This window comes from Danio rerio, chromosome 5, assembly GCF_052040795.2.
Source record: "Danio rerio strain M-AB ecotype USA chromosome 5, GRCz13ab, whole genome shotgun sequence".
Lineage (NCBI taxonomy): Eukaryota > Metazoa > Chordata > Actinopteri > Cypriniformes > Danionidae > Danio > Danio rerio.
This window is the reverse complement of record NC_141025.1, coordinates 41,883,619-41,905,222: the sequence shown is the minus strand read 5'-3', so window position 1 is coordinate 41,905,222 and position 21,604 is coordinate 41,883,619. Positions and strand designations below refer to the sequence as shown.

At 36.2% G+C, this 21,604-nt stretch overlaps 2 protein-coding genes across 5 annotated transcripts in view; one reads left to right on the top strand and one right to left on the bottom strand.

The window, feature by feature from the left end:
- The window catches only part of si:dkey-3h3.3, a 150,608-nt gene extending 136,854 nt beyond the window's left edge, over positions 1–13,754 (bottom strand). The window contains exon 1 of one of the 2 annotated variants that reach the window (XM_087250965.1): positions 13,540–13,754. The gene's annotated coding sequence lies outside the window, so the exon portion shown is untranslated. Of the gene's footprint in view, positions 1–13,347 lie in introns of both variants that reach the window. The other variant, XM_087250964.1, reaches the window with a different exon arrangement.
- The window catches only part of fsta (follistatin a), a 201,913-nt gene that overhangs the window by 9,948 nt on the left and 170,361 nt on the right, over positions 1–21,604 (top strand). The gene's annotated exons all lie outside the window — the stretch shown is intronic.

The window sequence follows — 21,604 nt, the reverse complement described above, 5'->3', positions numbered from 1 at the left end:
TGGCTTACAGATGGTTTTCTATGCAACTTGTAGATTGGTAGGAAAATATTAGGAACTTTCAGTGGTTGTAATGGGTGGATTCAATTAAGGTTATTCACAGCTTATTGCTATTTCTTCCCTTATGCATTTTTTCAGTCTTTTGAGAACATTTAAAAAAGCATTAAAAGTTTGATAGAATTTATAGTTATACTATAGTATAGTTGTCAAAGCGTTGACAACAAATTTCATAATTGATTCGTCGTGTCACGCGATACAGAGACGTAATGTCCCTGGTGCTGATGTTTACTTGTTATCAAGCTTGACAAGCATGATGTGAAAAATTCAAACTGAGCTGTGCATTGGCTGGTGCTGAGCCAGACAAAGACATGTCATATTATCACAGTTATGCAGTGTTTTTAGCCACCCAATGCTTATTTTATGTTTTAGACATGTAAATACAAGTACTAGTAAAACAATACATTTAGAGTTTGTAAAGCACACAAGGAAGCCTATAAAAGTCTAACAATCCATTCAAATATAGTTTGCCGATGTGTATTATTCATATCAGATGCACATAGTGAAAGTAACAATAAAGTTCAATCTATTCTTCTCCCAACTGGTCAGCCACTTGCTTGCATGCATTTTTCGAGTAACTGATGAATTTGTGTGCTGAATCCTGCATGTTCTGCTTTTATGAATGAGGCATGTACATGGCCGCAAGTAAACAAGGCGATGCCCATCTCACGTTATAGATCACGATCAAGATCATTTATATGTCTCTTAAACAACAACAAAAAAGACTCACTTATAAACTTTGTGTTAAAACGGAAAAGCATAATAAAAGGAATACATCTGTCATACAGCGCTATTGTGGCTGCGGTGTGTCACGTGACATACATGACGTGTTTCCATAAAAACATTACATTCTAATTATTATTGATTATTTATTTTGTCTCGTTTCCAGTCCAAATATCTAAAAAATCTTAAATCAAGATTACTAGACAAGAAAAATGGCATGAAAAAATTAAGTGTTGCTTAACTTCTGTTTGAGAATATATCTCATTAAGATCATTTTTTTACCTCATTGGCAAACAATTTAGCTTGTTTTAAGCAAAAAATAATAATAATAATTTTGAGGTGTCTTTTTCAGATAACAAGGCATAAGGCTATAAGATTTTTTTAACATAAGTTTTTTTTTAGATATTTGGATTGAAAACAGGACAAAAGTTTTTTATTTACTTATTTTCATTGTTATTATTATTATTATTATTATTATTACAGCTCAGGGATGATTAAGGACAACATATCCAAAATCTTTTAAAACAGTGTGAAATATTTTGCTGACTTGCGCACATACATTATATTAACCAAAATAATTAGAAGAAGGTTCTCATGCAGAGAAATAAGCAATTTTTAACTAGTGACATTAACTGTGTCCTGTGTGGCCATGCTAATTACATCAGTTGGTTTACGGTTTGGTTTTATAGAAAACAGAGAGATACCAATATGCTTTAAAATGTTGTGTATTTTATTAGACTGCACAAAGCAGCATTATAACACATAATAATACATTTGTTAAGTATGATAAAACAGCGCTGCTTCTTTCCCATGCGATTATCACCTGAAGAATTGGAAGTGGGCAAATGTGGTATAATAAAAGCTGTTTTGCTTTTGTACTGCATTGCGCTCGTCTCTCATTAACAATTGCTTCGGAGCTCTCATTTCGCTTTAGCAGCTGTTAGCTTTAAGGTCTTTCCACACTGTCTGAAATGCATTTTTTTTTGTATACATATCCAGGATATATCCATATCCTATGTCTGATTCTTATCAATTATTTCAATGTGAAAAAAACACAAAACATTTTGAAGCCGATTTAAGCAGTGATACTTATCATCTCTTTCCTCCAAAGTAGAAAAAGAAAGTGGAATATGCTACATGTTGAGTTTATCCAGTACTAGAGAGCAAGGAGAGTTCTGCTCATTATCAAAGAGCTGTGCTTATCCCCAAATGCAAAGTTTATTTCAGGAAATCAGTGGAATTTTGATACATTACTTGTAAACTTTTAGGTACGTAAACAAATCTAGAACAGAGACTGGCAGTACCTATAGACTTTATAATAGCCGGTGGCCACTTTGACAAGCAAAGAACCGAAGTGGACCATGAGGTGATTATAATGTCTTAGGGTAGTACGTAAAATGTATGGACAGACCCACGCACACGCACACAAAACAGCAGCAGGGGAAAGGTGTGCCAGTCACACAATCGAGCAAATACGGGTTCTCAACTGTCCGCCACATTCTGTCTTATATTATGCACTGTGTTTGTCATAAAGATGTCTGTTGCTCAAGTGACACCATCTTGTATTTTGCCTTTGGTTGGACAGTTGTTCTGAACTGCTAAAACCCATCTCTGCAAAACATTTATACACACTCATTCACACTCATAAACTTCGGACAATTTAGCTTACCCAATTCACCTATACTGCATGTCTTTGACTGTGGGGGAAACCGGAGCACGCGGAGGAAAGCCACGTGAACGCAGGGAAAAGATGCAAACTCCACACAGAAACGCCAACCTACCCAGCTGAGGCTCGAACTAGCAACCTTCTTGCTGTGAGGCAACAGCACTACCTACTGCGCCACCGCATTGCCAATATTAGTGGTATATATTATTAATTAAGAGAATCAGTGCTCTGCGTCACATGCCTTCAAAGGCCACCACATGTCCATTGCATGTCAGCATAGTGTCTTCTGAGGACCAAGTCATTTATTAAATGAAGAAAAGATTCATACAGCTTTTCCTACCGCAGCAAATTTCTTCTTTAATTTTGATATTTGGCACCAGTTAACCAAGAAGTGACAATTTTGTTTTCTTTGACTTGTTGGATGGAAATGCTGCTTTATTCGCATGTCTTTTATGTGATATTCCAGTTTTGCACCTAAAGTTAATTTGCATTTTTGGATGGAAACATAGCTTATGAACATGATTTCTGCAGGAGTCCTGTAGGATGTATTGAAAATGACACACTAATTTAGTGTGTCATCAAAGTATGCCTTTGTTGGTTGTAAATACATGCCCTCTAGTGGCAAAAATTACACACCGTGCCTTTAACTCAGGTCCCTATTTAAACACAACCTAAAAGTTGTCATCAAACCCAATATCAACATTTCTGAATGCATGTAAGTGATTCATAAAGACTACTGTGATTAATTGTGAATGATGTTCGATAAATTAAAACGTTCAAGTAAAGTGTAAATGCAGTGTGAACTGGTATCTTTTTTTATTGATTTACTGTATGAGTGGTACGTTGGCTCAGTGGTTAGCACTGTAGCCTCACAGCAAAAAGGTCACTGGTTCGAGTCCTAGCATTTCTCTGTGGAGTTTGCAAGTTCTTCCAGTGTTTGATTTGGTGTGCTTGGTTTTCCTGACAGTCTAAAAACATGCCATGTAAGGGTGCTTTCACACTTGGTTTAATTGCCTGCCCAAGTTCAATTGTCCCCCCCGCCACCTTCTCGGTCGGTTTGTGTTCACACTGTCTTTTTTCCTTCTGAACCCCAGTACGCTTGCTTTATTGAGTTGCTGTGTTGTGTACAGCTGTTGCTAGGTGACGGACACGAAAGCAAATTGCTAAATTTTATTACAAATGGGAAGACGTATACACGTCATGGTTGTTCTGCTTTTACTGAATCTTTTGATTTTGGACATACAGAAAGAAACTCATGTCCATCTGCCCCTAAAATATTATAAAATTTCAGAACATAATGTGATGTCTGCAGAAGCTGTTTTTGGAGGAGACAAGCAGACCTTATCACTGTTTGCCCTGGCTCAGTCCCGCTTGTCACAGGTACAGTACATGATACACAGACACACACACATGGATGAGCGTTATGAAAAGGATAGTTTGTTCATTTGGCGGTTGACTTTCGTTATATGATTTCATTCACACCAGAAGTGAATCGCCTCTTACAGGCCACCGATTCGTGGGTGCACACCTGAGTTCAGAAGACATGTTCACACTAGCTAAACGTACTGTACTCTGGTGTCAAACGAACCCAGGTGCGACCAAAAGTGCTAGTGTGAAAGCACCCCAAGTATATTGAATAAACAAGGCCGTAGTGAATGTGTGTGTGATTGTGTGTGTGATTGTGTGTGATTGTGTGTGATTGTGTGTGTGTGTGTGTGTGTGTGTGTGTTTGTGTGTGTGTGTGTGAGAGAGTTTATGGGTTGTGGCTGGAAGGGCATCCACTGCATAAAACGTATGCCAGTGTAGTTGGCGTTTCATTCCACTGTAGCGACCCCTGTTAAATGAGAGACTAAGCTAAAGAAAAGCTAAAAGTGTTGTTCTTTTACTTTGGTTTTACTTAACTTCTATTTTGTTGCAAAATCAAAAAACAGTCTTGTTGAATGTCCTTCTAAATGATGCCACAAACTGATTTCACTGACGCAGCAAAGCCAGAGAAAGTGTCAAGACCACAAGGTAACGAGTACAGCCACAGTGCTTAATGATATCCAGTCGTTCTTCAACTCAAAGTGACAGATAAAAGAAAGAGATACTCGCTGCCATGATGAGACACACAAGCCGGGGACATGGGATCGACTTCTAGGCAGATGAAACCCTGTCACACATCTGCATACAATAGCAGGGAAGAGAATGCTATCTCATCTCATCTCATCGACAGCATCATGTTTAATCAACAAACAATTAAAATTGAATGGGATTTATACCCCTCAGGCAGCAAGCGCTACCGTAAAGCACTTTGCACAAGTTGCAGGTCAACTACTTTATGAGTTATTGCTTTATAATATATGTATATTTTATAAAGGACATTTTTAGCCATTTTTTATATGCATGTATGGAATCAGCTTATTGACATTCACTTCTACTGATTTTTAGCCATAACAGCTTGTTATGCTACATGATTTTGCAAACTTTTATTTTTTTATTATAAGTTTTTTTTAATGTAATGTTTAAACACAATTGCTTGGAGACACACTGTTTACTGCCATTTACTGTGGTTTATTATTCCCAGTCTTTTGCCCAAATGAATAAGCAGTTGTAAAATAATCACAGAATAGGCATGGGATGATAACTGTTTTCTGCTATACCATTTACTGTTCCTAAGGTATGCATAAGAATTTTTTATTTTAAATTTTTTATAATTTTTTTTATTACAACAGTATGTCCAGCAGAAAAATATTCAAAGATCGCATTTTAAATTGTAAAGAAATCTGTGTTTTTGAAACCGTAATGAATACAGTAGAAAGATTCATTTTAATTATTTAACCTAAAATGTTTACTGATACAAAATATTTCAATGTTTCTTAAAATAAAATATATTGTGTTTAACCCTTAAAGACCGAGACAGCCGCCCGCGGCTAAAAATAAGTATTGCTCTTAAATGTTTAATAACTTTTGATCCGCTGATCCGATCCATACAATTCAAAGATTGGCATAAAGAAGAGAATCTCAGCTTTCCATCGCTGTATCACATTACATTCACGGACTTTCAGAGGCTCCGGAATCAGTGTGGTTACGTCATCAAATTTTGACAACGCTGATTTGACAAAGGAACGCTCGTCACTTGTCTCTCCGGACAAACCAGACATGATATATGGATGCATTGTCCCTCCTCCATGCCCAGATTGGTTCAAACTCGCTCTATCTCAACCAATAAGCATAGGTTTCGCTTTGTGAACCAACAATCAGCTGTTTGAACAACACGGAATGAGAGATAGGCTGCACATTTACGCGCGGCTAAATAAAACGCTAAAAAAAAGTTTTGCATGAAATTATTCTCATACTAAGTACTTTTGCATGCACAACAGCACAAAAACATGACAAAACAGTGACACAGCAAAGACGAACTGCTGCTCTTGTTGTTTTCAAAGGACGCAAATAAAGGTTGGGCTGTTTGTCTGCATTGCACGCGAACCATATACATATCCGCAGACAACCATATCCATGCTGGCACATAAAATCTAAGGATGGTCCATATTGAATCTAGTTTAGTTATGTAACTATTTATAGTATAGTAAATATTTATATCTATTTTTTACTGAGGATTTGAACCATGTTTATTTGGACTTTGACACATTATTTATTATTTTCTTATTTTATATTTGTTTATTATAAGTGGTGTTGTTTATGGTAACTAAAAATATATTATTTGGAAAAAAAGTCAAATTTGCTTCAGTGTTCTGTTATTTTGTAACATTTTTTTTTCTGTTTAGTTCATTCCCAGAACTTTTGGGGAAATACATTGTCAGTAAATAAATGCATTTTTTCCCCCCATTGAAAAACGCCTTGAAATAACATTGAAATAAATTGCTATAACTTGCTCAGGGAATGGTGGATGTAGACAAAATTTATTGTGGAAGTATAAAACATCATAATATGTATTTCTAAAGAAAGAAAAACAAACTTCATAAGGTTTTGTTTATAATAACTAGAAAATGCCACTTTTTTTAAAAATCGTTTCTGGAAAATTGTAGAATATTTTCTTTCTGTTCATATGTTTTTGGACCAAAAAAAGTTTTAGACTGGACCTTTAAATGATACAGATTGAAACTTCAGGTTCTCCTGTTTAAAATAATATATGACACTTGAGTCTGACTGCTAAAATAAAAATAAAACTGCTTTAAAAAATAAATAATAATATAGGCCCATTAGGTGCCCTCAAAATACCTCTAGGTCTTTAAGGGTTAAACGGGGAAAAAAGTTGTGGTTTTTACCCAGACATTTAAAAATACTACAGTATGAGAGGCCAGTATTTTGTTAGAACTTTCCGTTAATGGACAATCTTTAATATATTTTAATTGTGCACAATAACAGAGATCTAGATTTATTTGGTTTATTATACATTGTCCAATCATTACTAAGTAAAGGAAACTTAAAAAGAGGTCATTCTAAACATGTTTGTCTTTTGTGTAACACAAAAGTAGTTACTTTGAAAATCAACAAGCTACAAAACACCACTGAAGCCTGTTTATTTTGTTTTGTTTGGGTGAAAATACATTGGTATTTTTAAAGTAAAATCACAATAAAAAATTCTGAACATTTAGCTTATTATATACCACACACAGGTTTGTATTGACATGGCAGCAAATTTGTAATTGTCATTCTGTGATGGACCGTGCCTTTGAAGAACTATACTGTTTGTAAATCGGTATTGTACGCACCATCTGTGCAACAAAGCCTGGTGTAGCATTCGGCCTCATAGCCAATGCAGAGGTTCCTTAAATTAGCTATTACAAAATCATTTGTGACGTTGGTTTGCAAAGACGTTATTGCCTCCAATCCCAGCACAGCTGCGCGTAGCGACTGACCTTATCAGTTACAGAAATATATCTCTATTTATGAGTCATCCAGTAGTAGATTTCAGGTCATAAGGAAATCTAGGCCAGCGTTTTGTTTTTGTTTTTTTTCACTCAGGTTAATCACTGCAGTGAGGAACAGTACCCGCAGCCAACAGATCAAACAGATCAACGTGTGAAACATAATTAATGTTCACGTAAACCGCTTACAGAAATTAAAAAAGCCAAAATCTAGATTAATCACTGGCTCACTGTGGGGTTTGAATTCCTGATGCTTTATTGTCCTTTTTCTAATCGCTGTAATCACAAACATCAAATGAACAAAACTGTATTATTTGTCCATACTGTATAAAAGATATCACAAATGTTTGGAATTACATACATCAGAATATTTTACTTAAAAACAGCAATACATATTATCCTTGAGTAATATTAATAGTATATTTCCATTTCCTTTTATGTTGTTCTTTTATGTTGTTATGTTGTTTCCTTTTATGTTGTTCTTTTATGTTGTTATGTTGTTTCCTTTTATGTTGTTCTTTTCTCCATTTATGTTCTACATCTCATATTCAGTTTAGGAAATAGAGACTGTCGTCATACTGATAATTAAAAGCAGGTTTACAAGAGTGTCTATACTGTATGAATAGTGTGAATAATTCTAATGAACAAATAGAACTGTCCAGCACAGTTTACCCTGTTTAAACCTCATCATAAAAAATGGAGAGGATCGGGGTATAAGATGTGTAACCAATTTGTAAAAGAAACCTCTGTGTGTCTTCTCAAGCAATTAATGGCAGCACGGAGAGGTGAAATTAAATTTCAACACCAGTCCCCTGTGCTACCCAAAACCTATACCGCTGTGCCCCAGAACATTGACTTAAATGTATCTATCTATATATTAGGGCTGCACGATATTGGAAGTGTCGGACATTACAATATTTAATTTTTCTGTGATAAATATTGCGATATAATAACAGTTTCAGAAGATGCTTTGAAAAGCACTATTTGACAAATTTCTGGAGAATCTAACAGTACACGGGTACAGAATTTAAATGATCACAATACAAAAAAATACGTTCTTTCTTTGTTTTGTCTTGTTTCTAATCCAAATATAAAAAAAAATCTTATACCAAGTAAAAAAAATGTATTAGATTTCACAGTCAGAAGAAATTAAGAGCTTTTGCTTGTTTTATATATTGCATATCATATTGTGCAGCTCTAATATATAAATATATACGTGTGTGTGTGTGTGTGTGTGTGTGTGTGTGTGTGTGTGTGTGTGTGTGTGTGTGTGTGTGTGTGTGTGTGTGTGTGTGTGTGTGTGTGTGTGTGTGTGTGTGTGTGGCATTAAACGGACCTGCTAATTTTTTTATACGCTCTTTATTCAAAAGTCTTGTGATGTCTTGCATTGAAGTATCAGTCTCAGAGGAGCTAGCCTTTTGTTAAATTTCTGTTCTTATGACCGCATTTCTCTCTGTTCACCTCCGACATATCGAGTTTAAAGCAATGTACAGTATAGGGTTGGGTGGAGCACAAAGGTACTTTTTTTTCTCTTGTGGGAAAGAAAAGCTTGAGTGATGAATTCATAGTGTAATGATCCTCATAGCGCTTTAATACCACAAGCATATTAGCTTACAAGGCTTAGACTTGTACTGTGATGAAACATTTCTATTTATCTCACAATTTAGGTTTGTCTTCCTCCGTTAAGCATGTGCACTGAAATTTTATTTTTATTGACTTAAGTGTTGTGATTGCAACACTGACTTTGCCATTAATAATGGACATTCATTCATTCATACTTTTTCTTTTTGGCTTAGTCCCTTTATTAATCTGGGGTCGCCACAGCGGACTGCTGCAAACTTATCCAGCACGTTTTTACACTGCAGATGCCCTTTCAGTCGCAACCCATCGCTGCAAAACATCCATTCACACATATACACTACAGACAATTTAGTTTACCCAATTCACCTGTACCACATGTCTTTGGACCGGAAATTGGAGCACCCGGAGGAACCCGCAAACGCCAGGAGAACAATCAAACTCCACACAGAAATGCCAACTGACCCAGCCGTGGCTCGACCAAGCAATCTTTTTGCTGTGAGGCGACAGCACTACTATTGTGCCATCGCGTCGTCCTTTAATAATGGACATAAAAAATAATAATCCTAATTTGTTTTAATTAAAATTTAAATGTTGTAGATCTTTTAAGGTCATTAAATTTTGTAGATCGTTTAAGGTCATTTGTAATGTAAATATAGAAACCGTAAAGCGTGTAGTTCCAATAGGATTTTTACAAATTATTTATATTACGTTCCTTCTTGGACAATTTACAACACTGAAAATACATTATCCTTTGGTAAACATTTATGAAATTTGTTAAACAACAATAAAATATAAACGTAATGTTTGTATTTATTGCTTTAGAGTAAAGCCAAAGACTCTTTAAATACAAAGGGTCAAAAAGCATCTCGTCTTTTTCGGCTGGTGGCATTAGCACTAAGTTTTCCTTTTCTAGCTAAAAACGGCATAATACGTTCCCTCAAGGACAATCTCGACAATTGTAGTGCTAATTATGAGCATAGATACACAATATCAGGCAAGTCATGGAGTGAATGGCACTGCATTGTTGTGCAAATTACTGTTTGTGGTAAATAGCCAATAATTCGACAAGCTTCCTTTTGTGCCCGTCTGTAAAACCTGGCTCATAAAGTCATAACAATGGTGAACGTAATCGGAGACCGAAATTTCCTCTGAACCCATAATACAGTCTTGACATGGACTGTTTGACAAATGTTGTCAAATACACTACATGTTACCATTCATCATTCCATTGTTCGATGCGCCATTTCAAGTTCCTTTTGCAGAGACTGACTGCTCTGATCTAAACGGTTTAAATCAACATGAGGAAAAAGATTTTTGAGAAAGAGCAGGTAAAGCTCTATCATCCGCTGTCATCTTTCTTGTCCCTCCACCACCATTTTTCTTTTCTTTTTTTTCCCCCTGCCCCTGGTGTGCTCAGTAACAGCAGTTTGTCAGCTAGTGCCCCTGGCTGGTGTCACTGACCCTCCTTCTCTCTCCATAGTCAGACACTCTTTTCATGGTCAGGTGGCTGAGGGAGAAACCGTATATCGGCTTCATAACCCACAGGAGGTTTGAATTGGGGACGAGACAGTAGTGAGAGAACGCAATCCATGGAACATCCTGTATCCTGATACACTGCGGAAAGAAGGAGAATAGCCCTGATGTGAGAATGAGAAATGTTCGCCTCCAGCGACCTTCACCTTTCTTAATCAGGGACCCGCGTGTATTGTCTGAGCGGTATCACCTTTGCTGTTTTCCCATAGTGGCCAGTTGACCTATGGCCATCTGGTTACTGTCTGCTTCTGCTGATCATCTGCCACTCTTTGGTTATCACTCCACCTCTATCTGCAAACAGGTGATAAAACTGACTACTGTCCAGTCTGGGAATGAAGGACAGTAGTAGAAAATAGAGCTTCTGTAGTGCTATAATGATGCCGGTTACAGTATGGTGGAATCGGGAGAGAATGTTTCAGTGCTATCAAAGGTGTCCCAAGTACAGAGTACATGCTTAACGGCATTTACTGTTGACTAAATTTACAGTTATAAATTCTGGAGGGGACATTTGTTTCAATGGAACTAATGCAGTCCTCAGAATATAAGGAAAATATCACTTTAGAAAGAGAAAAAACTCAACTACAAAGTATTTAACTGGCAATTCTTTTGATTATTATAAAGCAACAGCTTATCACAGAAAATAGGATTTATTTACTATGCAAAAAATGCATACAACACAATCAGTTAATAATATTACTGTACATTGGTTCTTTGTTATATTTGATTGGCAAATGTTCTCATGTGTTATTGTCAATGTTTCCTTGCAGTATCACACATGAAACAAATTAATCATAGAGCACATGCAAAAGTCTCCATACACAACTTCACATTATGCTTAGATTGTAAACATTTATCAACAGACTTTAGAAGATATTTCAATTAAGTTCCAAGATATACGTTTTTTAGGTCAGTATATCATACTCATGAATGACAATGTCAATATCTTAACTACATTGGTGTGTACAGTATAGCAGAAAATTATACAAATATATAGTGTAGCTTTGTAGATAAATGTTCATGAATAGTTTATTATTTTTTTAAAGGTGTTTGCTTTGTGACATAAAGTGGTACATTTTTTTTTTCAGCAAATTTAAAGATATGCTTAGAGCACATGCAAGTGCATACAAAAAGTGTTACATTTTTAAAAAGTGCTCTTGATAAACAGCATGACTTTCCATTTAAATAGTATATTTCAGAAAAATATTTACAGACAACAGTTTTTTTTTATTTATACAACATGCACCCAAGTGCTAAAAGGTTCCTTTTTGTACATCTGGAATGTAATGTTTAATGTTCTGTAAACTATCGAAAACAAATCTAGCTTAAAGGGGTTAATAATTTTGACGTTGAAATGTTTTTTAAAAAATTTAAAATTGCTTTTATCCTAGCAGAAAAAGAAAACAAATAAGACTTTCTCCAAAAGAAAAAATATGATCAGACATGTTGTGAAAATTTCCTTGCTCTGTTACACATAATTTGGGAAATATAAAAAAAAAGAAAAGAAAAAAATCAAAGGGTGTCTAATAATTCTTATTTAAACTGTATATAAGTAAACACCTTTAATTTATAATAATGTTATATAGTCAATTTCATGTATCTTAATAGATTGATTGAATTGCATGCTTAACAATTAAGGTGTCATTATTAGTTATACATGAGAAAGTGACATAACTTTTGGTTCAAAATCAGCCACACAAATAAGAGTTTTTATTAATTGTTTTTGATATTAGTTTACCTGTAATGTCTTATTCCATTGTCTTAAAATAACATCTAAAACAACTCCAAGTCATTCAGTGAGCAAGAGCAGTTTTAAAGTGTGATGTACAGTAAGCTTTTATAGAATGTCATGCTTCAATTACAACATCACTCATTAATTTCTTCTTTCCATGACAAAACTGACTCGATTATACATAAGCCATTTTCAGCGCAGTGTCCTCTATGGGATGTTTTAATATTAACCTAAAAAACATTATAGTCTTATTGTAATCCATTTACTTTAACAATGTGTAATGTAATTGAAAATAAATTAAATGGATGTATCAAATATACCAGCAGTTTTTGCAAATGAGAGCAAGACAAGTCTCATCTCCATGTATAGTACTTATAAGCGCATAAGTCTGACAGGAGGGTTTTTTCCTCAATGTAAAGGAGATGATCAGGGCATTTAATTGTGCCAAGGTTTCTATCTATGTATTTGTCCATTGTAGTCATTAAAGAAAGATTCCATCTTTATTGTTTCATCATTAATCTATTATAACTATTTGAAGTTGTTTGGTTAATATATGTACATATCTCATCCATGAGACCTCAAGCATCAAACAGAAGATTGCATTGGTTACAAAACCAGCGCTGCTTCTGCCAATCTATCAGCAGAAGGCAGTTTGTACAATACTTTCAAACAGGAATTGGATTTTTACATTTTGAATTACAGATATCAACTTTCTGTCACTGTCAGCTTTGTCTCATCTGAAAGTTTTGTGCACATCTCTCCAATATAATCATCATGAACAACCTTTATATTCTTCAAACATAACATTTTATATATATATATATCTTAAATACTGCTGTTAAAACAGCATGTCTTTTATACATTATACTGCCAAGAAGTTATAATGGAAGAAGCATGTTCTGCTGCTGCCCTGAGACACCTGTAAGTGAACCTAGCTCTTAAGCCAACTTGATGCTACTACATGTATTTTTTAAACGGAATCTAAAAACGAAACATATTCTAGAACAGAAAATAGCTTTTGCTGACAAACTAATGTTTGATCCCTCGAGTTTTCTGGATGTCATGATCAAACTGTCAACATCTACTGTAAAAATCACGCCAAGTAAATCTGCCTGATGCGATATTGCCTCTGACTAGCCTAACACACCTGTCACATCATCGAGCCAGAGAAGGAAATCAGCTTGGCTTACCTTTAACAACAAACACATGTACGGTTTTGTCAATGGAGCAGCTCAAGAAACACAAGTCTTTGCCCGCGAGGTGCTAAAAGTGAACCTTAGAAGAGCTGTAACAATGAGCTCATCTGAAATCACTTTAGTTCAAGCGGCACCTTTATCCTTATCAAAGAATCTTTCATAAACACCACAATGCCCATTCCGCACCTGTTTGATGTTTCTCCTCCTCCGCCTGACTATTTTTCCACCCAGCCCACCATAGACAATACGAAAGGTGCACCCCTCAGGTGTGCTGGGCTCAATGATTGCTTCTTCCTTTTTCTTTTTTCATTCTTTTTTTTTTTCACCAGGAGAGAGAGGCCACCCCATTCAGTCCCTCACACGAACTGCTCAACTTTGTGTGGACTCTGTTTCTGTCCACTGAGGGGGTAACTGAGATGGGGGCAACAGAAAGTGGCTTTAGAATACACGCTTGAAAGAGGACAGCTTTAGTCTGAATGGAAGTCTATGTGCTTTGTTGTTTAAATGAGCGCTGTCTGTTGCCATTGCCACACTGTTCGGCTGGGAGAGGAGAGAATTAAGTAGGTTGGCTATTTAGCGTCAATGGACGGTCCTCATGAGGAGATTGGCTTTTGTTGCACGGGACAAATGCAGAGTCATGCCTCGCATTGAGTGATGATTACTGTTTGTTCTGTCTTTAAGCACACTGATACAGAAGCTCAGCTTTTCACCAGAGTTTTTATATTTGACAAGGTGTAATGTGTCATGGCCTCTAAATCCACATTAATGCCTCAGTTTTGTGCGATCGTTGCTACATTTGATCCCTTTTATATGAATTGATGAGTTGTATTCAGGCACATGTTTCATCAGTTTAAATAAATGTGCACCTTGAGAATACAGGTCCAAGGCCCCTCATTGTCTTCAACTATGTTCGAAGACACCTTGTCTTTCCTGACATATGAATAATATTAAGGATACAAAAATGCAATTTTTCTGCGTGATATTGTAAAAGTTGACGTTACTAAGTTTTATTGGGAATTTTATTAATTAGTTCCCGGTCTAGAAGTCGTACTCTGAAAACTAGTCGTCCTCGTATTTTCAGGTTTTCTGTGGAAATGATGAAAAGAACAGAGATTTGAAGGGGAATCATTTTAAAAAAGGATATGTCATTGTTTTCTTGAGGCCTATTTGGATGTTTGCAAGTTGAAATGTGGTCTACTTATTTTAAGTCTTATGTATCAAAGTTATATTAAGATGAAGTTTAATCATGATAATTTTTAACAGTGAAATAAAGGGTTCCTTTTAAAATGTACAGGGCCCAAGGTTTGGGAAACACTGACCTAGATGATTGAGTAATATAAATGCCTCACTTGTACAGAGATGAGTTTTATATGTAGCACATTGTTGTGACTGAACAATTTTAAATGAATTGTTGCATTTCTCTTATTAGATGCATGTTATTGCTTTCAATTGTAGTGTCAGTTTAAAAAAAATGTCTTGTGTTCAGACTTCACAGAAATGATGGGTAATACTTTACCATGTGGGACATGTAGTAAATGTTCCTCCTAACATTAACAAACAATGAACAATACTTGTACAGCATTTATTAATCAATCTTTACTAATATATTATTTAAATCAAATGCTGTCCTTGTTAAAATTAGTCAATGCATCATGAGTTGAGATGAATTGAACAAACATTTGTTTTTTCTTTAACTAACTTTATCTAACAATAATATTACTTTCTTTAATAAACTTTTATTCCCAGCATTGTTCATTGTTTGTTCATGCATGCATTAACTAACAGGAAATACATATCCTGTATTGTAAAGTCTGACCAAATGTTGTAGCTAGACCTATTTCACCAAACAGTGATGACGTGTTTAAGGGTCATCGATAGCTTAAATCCCTTAAAAATTATTACCATTTTAAATTTCTAAAAAGACGTATATACTTTATTAATATCTTTTCATTGAATAAAAAGAAAGGTAACCCTTATGCAAGGTGTTTGTAATGTGCAGCGTCCATGGGCAGGACAGTATATGTGACATTGTTTGCTTCTCTGGTTGCCGTTATTATGGCCTGTTTCCACTGGGTGGTACAGTATGGTACGGGTCACTTTTTTAAGGCTTGTGTTTCCACTGCCTAAAGGCTACCAAGGGTACACTTTTGGTGAGTGGTGTACGACAGAAAGTTTCATTCGACATCATTCTCGCTCAAGAAAACGTCTACACTAAAGCTGTATGGGTGGTTCACATATCATATAAGAAGCACTTCTCACAAAGCAGTAGCTTTATACACATAAATACTTGTGTGTAAATGTTGATTACTAATTTTTCTATTAAATCTGTATCTTTAATCTTCACCAGCACATGTAACCTCTGTTAAAAAGTAATTCCATCATTCCGAGTTCATAATAGTCCGAAAGGCGATGATAATAGTTATACACGGCAGTTTGTTAATGTTTTAGGTTGGTGAAAATATCATCCGCTCCTTCGTTTTTCAGGCTTCTCCTTTGTTTTTTCATGCATCACTCTCGCGTTTGTCTGTTTATAAAGGGATCGGATGTCAGAAGCACTTCAAAAATCGCGCGCACGATATCATCAGCTCAAGAAGTTTGTTGTTTCAAATATACCGAAGTATACTGTACCATACAAGTCAGTGAAAACAGGTCATGAGTCATGAAAACACTATCGTGGAGTTTTTCTTTTGTTGTTTGACTAAACTGTTTTAGCTATACACATAGTAAAAAAGAACATCAAGGTTGTAAGCACAGATCCCCAATACCTCTTTATTTCTTTCCCTGTTTAAAGTGCAGATGTGTTCAGTCAAAGGGTGCCACATTGTGCTTACTGATTGTTTCTTTTTATCAGTCTCATCCCAGGTGAAATTAGGTCAAAATGGCACTTTGTGAATATGTGTTTGCAAATGTAACCCCCCACCTTTATACTGCTTTCACACACTATAGACTCCACAGACATTTTTTTTATTGAACCCCCAAGTACATTTCCACCTGGTCATCAGCACTTTGCAGATTGTTTTTGCTTTGCAGGAGCTTTCTTGGGTTTATTCGTGAAGTGCTGGTCTTTCTTTTGTGTCAGCAGACTATTTTGTGGTGCCTCCTGTGAGGGCTCCGGAGCTCATTGTGTCTTTTTAGCCACCTGGAATAGCGCTGAAAATGAGATGAATTTATGCTTTCATTTCTTCCTCCACTTGTTTCTACTAGAGCAGCTGTACTAGGCCCTCTTAGTCTTGTTCATTTCGGATATGAAAGGCGGCTAGTGTCCTGCATTGGAAACAAAAACACATCTTGTGATGTTCTGTGGCTAGTCTTTGTCGTCAAATGAGATTTCATTTGAAGTTTAACAGACAATCGCTTGCAATAAAAGATATTCTGACTTGGATCTATCAAGCCATTTGGATAAAATAACCCTGAAGCCTAAGGTTCAGAAGTAAACACTGGGAGGGATTCCCTGGGGCTTGCTTGAAAAGAGCTGCATTGTGTCTGTCACTTGACAAGACTTCTGCAATACATGATGCAAGATGGGGGCGGGAGGTTAATTAAGAAACAAGTAACACGCTCTTGAGCTCACTGAACAGTTGGCTTCCTTTGAGCGTTGGCATTACCCATGAGATTGGCCTGGCCTCATGGTCATCGCTACTAGCCTCTCCAACCAACGCGGATCAACTCTTTCCCCGTCATCACCTGCTTTAAACCCCCTTGGCAGGAGACCTTGGACTTTTGTCACCATCAGGTTATTGTATTTCTAATGAAGTGGACTTCATTTCCTTTGCTTGGGCTAGTCATGTAACCATGCGACTCTAGTGTAACTGACGTTTATCAGGTGTCAGATATTACCTGGAACAAAAGCAATCAATTATTGTAATTTCAAGTGATTCTCTTCATAGCCTTTCATTTTCGAGCTCATTCACATTTGATCTATTCATTTATTTATTCATTCATTTCCTTCAGGGGCTATAACCAAGCTGTCACAGCTTAATTAAAATGATTGAGGACATGCCACAAATAATGAAAACGAGATGTCTTTGTTCCACAGACAGAATAATGTTTCTACCCAAATAACATTATTTAGAAATCAAGTACATTTTTTGCATACGAATGCAAAGTCATGCATACTGCAATAGAAATGCTAAATATTATTTAGATTTACACTATAAGTAGCGCAAAATGTTTCATGAAGAGTAAGCGTTTATGATTTATTTATATGCTGGTTCTTAGTGTTTAACAGATGTGCTGTTCTCCCCTTCATTAATTGTGAGTTACTGTCTGTCTTCAGAGGTGCAGTTCCTTCAGTGCCATCCTTGATTGTATGAGTCTTCTGTCCTCTGTCCGATCAAGTTTCAGGGCAGAATAAAGAGCCAGAACACTTTTGTGGAGGGACTGAAAGAACTGCATCTCTCTTCGGCTTATTATGTGGCAGAGGCCGATGCTACTTCTGACCTATTTAAATGATGTAACAATTGATGTCTAAATGTTTGGTGTGGATACTGCAGAGCGTCAGGGGCCTTGTTTGGCAGAAAGGGTTTTTTGAAACGATTATGGTCATCATTCTGGGATGTAAAATATATTAAAGTACAAATTTGCCTTATGCACATATGGAAATCTTTTATTTCTATTATTATAAATAGAAAAATTCGAGCCTCGGCTCAGTTGGCATTTCTGTGTGGAGTTTGCATGTTCTCCCTGCGTTCGCGTGGGTTTCCTCTGGGTTCTCCGGTTTCCCCCACAGTTCAAAGACATGCGGTACAGGTGAATTGGGTAGGCTAAATTGTCCGTGTGTGTGTGTGTGTGTGTGTGTGTGTGTGTGTGTGTGTGTTTCCCAGAGATGGGTTGCGGCTGGAAGGGCATCCGCTGCGTAAAAACTTGCTGGATAAGTTGGTGGTTCATTCCGCTGTGGCGACCCCAGATTAATAAAGGGACTAAGCCGACAAGAAAATGAATGAATGTATAAATAGAAAAATATGATACACTAACTTTTTTTTCAGAGAGACCTTTAAAAAGTATTAACCCTTGTAAAACAGATCTTTATTTATCACTTACTTTAAATCTCAAAATTTAGAGCATACCAAAGATTTGCTTAGCTTATATGTATGATCTTAGTATCATAATGATTTCTGAGTGAGAGTTAGCAGGGGTTCTTATGCCAGTGCTACCTCAGGAAAGTGATCCGATGCGTCATTTTGGCAGAGCGCCAGTGTAAAACATTGAAGGTTCCCCTTACCACATTCCCCCGGGCAGGAAAGCTATGATTTCATAGCCTCAGATAGGCAGGTAATTGTTTGTCTGAGGTAAAACTGTACTATCACCATGTAACTGTCATCCAAAGTTAGACACCACATTGGGCAGCATGGCAATTTAACAAGTTAAATTGGTATCCATTTGATTTATTTTGATTTTCTTCAAACTAAATGTTTGCCTGCTTCATCAGCTATTGTGTGCTGTTAAAGATACATCAATGAAGCTTTAATACCTGATTCAGTTGGAACCTTAATTTTCTTACCTGACACTTTTTTCCCATTAACTTCTAATATGTGCCCAACATGGCAATGGGGCTTGAATCCACACCCAATCAGGCCAAGATCAAGGTAGTCTTCATAAGTAATCTGCTACTATCTTTTTATGAGAAACTAGTGATTCATGGCATGTCTAGTGTATTCTGATCACTTCTTTCAAGATAAATGTTGGAAATGTTGGAATAGAGATAGTGGAGTAGAAAAATAAAATGTTTTTTATGTCTGTATTTGCACAGTGTTGTTGGATTGTTAATTAAATAAAACATGAGTCACACAATGTCATTACAAAGTTCACACACGCGCGCGCACACGCACGCACGCACGCACGCACGCGCACACACACACACACACACACACAGTGTGCGTTTAACTTTGCACTGTTTTTGCACGGCAAATGTGACAGGATACACGTTAATATCCACTGCTGTATGGATATCGTTATATTATCATTATGTCTTTTACAAAACCATGGTGTTCACTCTATTCCAGAATGCATGTCATACATTAATATTTTTTATCAGTTTTCAAAACATGAATTACTATTGTCTCACCTTGGTGACCATATCTTTGTACATACAGTTGAAGTCAAAATTATTAGCCCCCCCTTTGTTTTGTTTTTTTCTCTTTTTAAATATTTCACAAATCATGTTTAACAGAGCAAGGATATTTTCACAGTATGTCTGACTATTTTTACTTCTGGAGAAAGTCTTTTTTTGTTTTATATCGGCTATAATAAAAGCAGTTTTTAATTTTTTAAAAGCCATTTTAAGGTCAAAATTATTAGCCACTTTAAGATAGATTTTTTTGATAGTCTACAGAACAAACCATCATTATACAATAACTTGCCTAATTAGCCTATCCTGTCTAGTTAGCATAATTAACATAGTTAAGCCTTTAAATGTCACTTTAAGCTGTTTAAATGTGTCTTAAAATAGCTAGTAAAGTACTATTTACTGTCATCATGACAAAGATAAAATAAATCAGTTATTAGAAATGAGTTATTAAAACTATTATGTTTATAAATTAGTTGAAAAAAATCCTCTGTCTGTTAAACAGAAATTGGGGAAAAATAAACAGGGGGGCTAATAATTATGACTTCAACTGTAAATGCAAATGCAATAAATGTTAGCATACTGAGCATGTCTTTGTTTCCCAGCAGACATGTTCTTACAAGCATTGTAAAATTAGACCTTACTGCTAGGTGCCATATCATCATTAATGATATTTAATTGCAAATGTTATTTTTTTACCACTGTAGCTGAGGACAACAAAAATAATAATGACACAGTTATTGTATTCATGACACAGTTATAATGACAATCATGTTTATGACAGATTAATGGATCATGTTGTCTTGATAATGTCAAGTTGTCATGACAAAGACATGATGTATTTGTTTATGTCAAGTTCACGTCTCAAAAAATGTCACCTTTACATTTAAAAAAATATAATTAAGTGAAAGGGTTTGGTGTTTTTTTGTGTTCTTATTAAGGATATACATTTTTATATCTTTTAACTTTTGGCAGATATTACTGATATTTATTTTTGTGTGTGTATTTTTTGGGAAGTGTTACTTTGAAAGCTTTGGTTTGTATTTATCAATCCCCATAAGCGTTTAGCTTTTAACCATTAAATGACATCACTTACTCACTCACTGTCCTTCCGCTTATTCTCTTCTTAATCAGGGGTCACCACTGCAGAATGAACCGCCAATTAAGCTGGCACATGGTTTATTTGTTGATGCCCTTTCTGCTGCAAGCCAGCTTTCAGAGTGCACTAAACCAAAGGGAGAACCCATACACACAGTAACTACTGCCTATTTACTTTATCCACTTGATTCACCTATACTGCATGTCTTTGAACTGTGGGGGAAACAGAACACCTGGAGGAAGCCTAAACAAACTAAGTGATAGTCAGAGACCTTCTTGCTTCTATAGGCTACTATACTAACCAGTAAGGCACCGTACCAACTTTAATCAACTTGGACTTGTTAAATTAGGATACCATTTATTAATTATGTCTATGACTACAGTGACACATCAATATAATCATTAACATCAAGTACATAAACACATCGACGTGTCGGCTCTGCCACTTAAGTCTTGTTTATTTTAGTTTTGGTGGAGTCCAGACAGACAATCTGTCTTGTCCTGAGTGATGTGCTCAGTTTGAGTTTCTTGGGCCATGCACTCATTTCTCCTGTCTTTGTCTGTGTCTTCATCTTTATGTGAGAACATAATGGCTGCGCTTGGACCACACGCACTCCCGTCTGAGGTGGGTGCACGGATTCGGGCAGGGTCTGGTCATGCGTGCTCGGTCCCTGTGTTTTTTGTTTGTTTGCGGCGTACTGTTTCGTTCTCATCGCTTTGGTCAAATTGGTTTCTGCTTCGGTTGGTGCTAAGAACAAAAATGCATGCACATTAGGTGTTGTTGTTAGGTTGTTAGGTTAGTGTGATGAGATTTTTAATGTCTACATAGAGTCAGGATCTTGGAGACAAGAATGACGACCCCTGCTGGCCTCACTAACACCACTTCCAACAATAACAATAATAATACCCGTGTGATCTTCCATCCAGGTACTAACCAGGCTCAGCCCTACTTGGCTTTAGGAAGCAACCACCCTTATGCTGCAAGGTGATATGGCTGTGTTCAAATCTGCACCTTAGATATCTCTAAGATACTTAAAGTTTCTTGAACTCCATTAGGACCACAGACTTTTCTCTAACCTGGAGATTACA